Raw genomic sequence first — 4,498 nt, forward strand, 5'->3', positions numbered from 1 at the left:
GGTTTGTGCGCTGGGATGGGGAGGGATAGGTTGGAAGGGGCTTCGTGGGAGGGGGATGATGAGAAGGAGACTCTCAGCTCCGAGATATTAAGATCTCCAAGCGGGGTCTGTGCTGACACTGTCGGATTTTGGTCCCGAGAGGGGAAAAGCTTTGAAGCCAAAGGCGGTCGGGGAGCGGAGATAAAGCCGTGGGTAAGAGGAATGAGTGTCCTCACCCCAGCCGTGCTGCCGGCACAGCTGTGAGGGGAATATCAATGGGCAGCTTTTGTATTTCTTGTTTTATTTTTAAAGCTACCGGCTTGGATCTATGGCTGGAAGTGAATTTCCAAAGCAGAACATTCCCAGGCAGGGGACGGCTGAGCTGCCGACCTGCAGGTGGGTGCCCCGGGTGCCGCTCTCCCCAGGTTACACCCTGTGTTTCCTCCCCATGTCCCTGAGAAGCAAAATCCGTCCATGGATAAAACACGGGGGTTTTACAGATATAAACCTGGCTGGTTCATGCTCAAACCCAAACCCCTGCGCTGTGAGGACACGGTGACCAAGCGCTGGGTTGTTGCAGATGGCACATGGGGTAACCCTGATCTCCTGCTTTTTGCCAGAAAACCTTCCAGCCTGGCACAGCCAGGGACCTGGGGGTTCAGCTGGAGAACAGGAGCTGAGGGGAGACCTTCTGATCTCTGAACTGCCTGAAAGGAGCTTGGAGCCAGGGGGGTCGGGCTCTGCTCCCCAGGAACAAGCGCCAGGAGCAGAGGAAACGGCCTCAAGTTGCGCCAGGGGATGCTGAGGTTGGATTTATGAACAATTTCTTCCCCAAAGGGCTGTGGGGCATTGGAACAGGCTGCCCAGGGCAGTGCTGGAGTCACCATCCCTGGAGGGTTGGACAGACGGACATGAGGTTCTCAGGACATGGGGCAGGGACAGGGGTGGGGAATGGGTGGACTCGATGATCTTGAGGGTCTTTTCCAACCAAAATGATTCTATGTGATGGGGATTGGGAGGAAAGCGCTTGCAAGGAGAGCCTGGCTGCAGAGGTGGCTCCGCGTTGGGTTTTTAAAGCAGATGAAGTGAGCCAGTGAAGTAGGAAAGTGGCAAGGGCTCCTGCACCACCATATTGCACAGAGGAGCAGAGAGGGGCTGATGGAGCCAAGGAAAGGGGGTGTCTGTCCTGCTTGAGTGACCCCGGGGCTTTTCTGAACTCTCCTCTTTCCTCTAGCAGGATTCTCCTCCAGAGACACGAATTTGGAACATGGTCCCGGGCACAGATGCCGCCTCTGGAGTGGGGAGCAATGGGACAAAGGACATCCATCCACTCACCCTCTCCCCCAGCCCAGCCGGCACTGCGGACAGTAATAAGCATTTCTCTGTGAACCGAAGGGTTAACGAATGTCAGAAGCACAGTTGATTTCTTGCCACCCCCTTCCTGAAAGCCTTTACATAAGAGCCTTGCAGAATTTATAGCCTGGCTCAGCTGTGCGGCGCCGGAGCCGCCACCAGGCTGCTGCTTCTCTCGAGCTGCCAGCGCGGATCCCCGGCTGAGCTAATTCGGGGAGGAAAATGGGATTTGATTTCTGCACCCGCCACTGTCTCTCACTGTTAAAACAGGACCTGACGGGCTCTGCTCCCCACGCCCCCCCCACGATCCGTCGACCTTGAACGTCCCCCACCCGCGCTCAGCGTCTGCGCAGGGTGCTCCTGAGGCTGCCACAGCCCAGCCTGCTTCCAGGGCCAGAGGTGGTGGTTTAGGTGTAAAATCATTACCAAAAAAATAGCTGGAAGCATCAAAAGCACCGAGGTCTTGCGGTCTTGTCCGCATCAGTCCTTTGTGTCACCGGGGAGAGGTGGCAATGTGGACAGATGTCCCCTCTGCTGCTGCCCAGCCCTGGAGCATCCCCAGGACTCGCCCTCGGCACAGACGGTCCAGGGGCCACCGGTGAGGCGAGGACGTGGCTGTCACAGTGACAAACAACTCCAGGGGAGTGAGATGATGCAGCTTTTCCATTCCTCTTTCATCCCCTGGGGAAAGGGCTTTGCTGGTGCCCGTGTTACCCGCTGTCACCACCCAAACCCCGCTCCCCTCCAGCTCGGCACCTGGGAAAACCTGCAGCTTCTCCCCGCGATGGCAGGAGGGGAAGCACGGCCAGGGCTGCTGCTGCCGTCCCCCCGCGTGTCCCCAGCAGGAATGCATCCCGGTGGCACCGGGGACAATGAGAAAGCAGATGGTTTGCCCAGAGCCTGGATGTTACGGCAGCTGCTGAGGCGGCGTGTCCAGGGTTGCCTGGGGAGGGTCTCTGGTGTGGTAAATCCGTGCAGCTCCACCGGCTTCAGCCCTTCTTTGGGATGGCTGAGGATTGGACCCCCCATAAGAAGCTCCCCTTGCTCTGCAGTCCCTGGTGTGTCCCCAGGAAGGTGCTGGAGGTTCTTCCAAAGTCTCTCGTTCCCACTGCCCGCGTGTGCCTGTTTGCAGGAGCATTGTCCTTCATGCTGCGGAACCAGGCTGAGCCGTCTCCCTCCCGTCCCCAGGCTGGTCCCAGTCCCCGTTCACATCCCTGCGCTGCCGGGGAGCTCAGAGATGCTTCCAGCCAGACCCCCATTTCAAACCAGACCGAGCCCCGCAGCCCCCGGTGCAGAACTACAGCTCCCAGCAGCCCCGAGACTGCGGAACCACAACTCCCAGTACACCCCAAGCCCGGGACTACACCTCCCAGTATGCGCTGAGTGTCTGGACTACACGTCCCAGTATCCCCAGCTGAACTACAGATCCCAGTGCTTCCCAGTGCCCAGCTCCCAGAGCCCACAGGGCTCCCCCCAGTGCTCCCAGTTACCACCGTAGCTCCCAGTGCCCCCCCAGCTCCCAGCGCTGCCCGCAGCTCTCAGTGCTCCCCAAGAGCTCCCAGTGCCGCCTCCCAGTTCCCTCTGTGTCTCCCAGTGCCCCTCCCAAGCTCCAGTGCACAATCACAGCTCCTGGTGTCTTCAGCACAGCTGCGGCACCCAGTGCCACCAGTGCAAAACCACAGCTCCCAGTGTCCCCAGTGCCACATGCAGCTCCCAGTCCCGCCAGTGTCACACACAGTTCCCAGTGCCACCAGTGCAAAACCACAGCTCCCAGTGTCCCCAGTGCCACATGCAGCTCCCAGTGCCACCAGTGCCACACGCAGTTCCCAGTGCCACCAATGCAAAACCACAGCTGCCAGTGTCCCCAGTACCACATGTAGCTCCCAGTGTCCCCAGTACCACATGTAGCTCCCAGTGCCACCAGTGCAAAACCACAGCTCCCAGTCCCACCAGTGTCACATGCAGTTCCCAGTGCCACCAGTGCAAAACCACAGCTCCCACTGTCCCCAGTGCAGGACACAATCCCAGTCCCCCCATTGCAGCCCATGGGCAGCACCCTGACCCTGGGGCTGCCCTGGCCCTGTTTGCACCCCAGCCAGGTTCCCGCCCCCTGTTGCTGGGGACTGTCCCCACGTCCCCCCCCACCCAGAGCCCAGAGGTGCCCGGGGGCTCCAGCTGCCTGTCCCCACATTCCCTGTCCTTTGGTTAATCCGCTTTCTGCAGCTACAGCGGCCCCGGGTCCTGTGGTAATCCCCTGCGTGGCCAGGGATTAACTCCCCGTGGGGCCGAGCCGTCCCCTCGGCTGGGCCCGGCAAATAAATACCTAAAGATCTGGTGAAAACCATCCCCACCAGTTTTCTGCGCACACAGCCGCACGCCGGGCACCCCAGCACGGTCCCCTGGGTGCTCGGGAAACTGGGGCATGGGATGGCACCGAGTGGGACCTTGGGGCTGTCACTCTGTGTGTGCCCCCTGGGTCCCATGTGGCTGCTGGGGCACGAAGAGGGGACCCAAGACCAAACCCTGGGGTGCCCTGCACCTTCTCCCCTGGCGCTGGTGACACCCTGACCTGTGCCAGGCACCCAGCAGCCGGTCCAGATGCAGGCTGAGCCCGAACAGGTTGTTACACCCGTGGGCGGGATCCGGCACCCCGGCACGTCCCGGCTCGCCCAGCCGGCAGGGCAGGGCGGAGGGCGGCTGGCACAGCCGGGGATGCCGGGGCAGGGTGGGAGAGGCGAGTCCCAGCCTGTCCCTGCTGCCCGCTCCAGCCCACGCCTGGCTCCTGCCGTGGGGGTCAGCCCCCCAGCACCACACATCGCTCCGGGAGAGGCTCCTGGCTGGAAATGGTGTGGGGTATCCTGCAGGTGAACCCCTGAGGTCCTGGTTTTGTGGGTGGGACACGGGACGTGGGACAGTCCACGCGTGGGGTCCCGCAGAGGGCGGGCGGCGCAGGGACCCTGCGGGCGCGCGGGAAAGCCCTGTCCCACGTGGGCGCGCTCCGGGTGGCGGCCCTCCGCCAATGGGAAGGGGCCGCAGGGTGGGGCTCAGAGGGGCGCGGCCTCTGGCCACGCCCGCGGAGGTGCGGATGGCCAATCGGAGGCGGGGGGCGGGGACAAGGGCGAATGTTGTGACGGTGGGAACAGGACGCGGTGTGACAGATGCGGAC

The sequence above is a fragment of the Columba livia genome, chromosome 26 (genome assembly GCF_036013475.1).
Source record: "Columba livia isolate bColLiv1 breed racing homer chromosome 26, bColLiv1.pat.W.v2, whole genome shotgun sequence".
In the NCBI taxonomy this organism is placed as follows: domain Eukaryota; kingdom Metazoa; phylum Chordata; class Aves; order Columbiformes; family Columbidae; genus Columba; species Columba livia.